We start from the raw sequence: 471 nt of genomic DNA, 5'->3' as shown, positions 1-471 counted from the left end.
CTCAGCTCACTGCAACCTCCACCTCTCAGGTTCAAGTGATTCTCCTGCTGCAGCCTCCTGAGTAGCTGGGATTACAGGTGCCCACCACCATGCTTGGCTAGTCTTTTGTACTTTTAGTAGAGACAGGGTTTCGCCATGTTGGCCAGACTGGTCATGAACTCCTGACATCAGGTGATGCACCTGCTTCTGCCTCCCAATGTGCTGTGATTTTAGGTGCCACTTATGCCTCCGCTCCTGGCCTAATATTCCATTTTTATAAATACTTTAGATCTTCTCCCTTTAACTAGTGAGGGTTGTGATAATTAGCCTATTTGCAAGCAAGCAGGGGGGATTAAGTGTATACACTGTAACTGAGAAAAACACACTCATGGCTCATCCATGTTAATGACTTGTCCTTCTTTCTATCATCTTCTGTCTGATTACAGACTGTACCAGATATTTGAGTGTGTGGCAATTATGGACTTTGATGTG

This window comes from Cebus imitator, unplaced genomic scaffold, assembly GCF_001604975.1.
Source record: "Cebus imitator isolate Cc_AM_T3 unplaced genomic scaffold, Cebus_imitator-1.0 Scaffold834, whole genome shotgun sequence".
NCBI classification, from domain to species: domain Eukaryota; kingdom Metazoa; phylum Chordata; class Mammalia; order Primates; family Cebidae; genus Cebus; species Cebus imitator.
Note: the sequence above shows the minus strand (reverse complement) of the source record.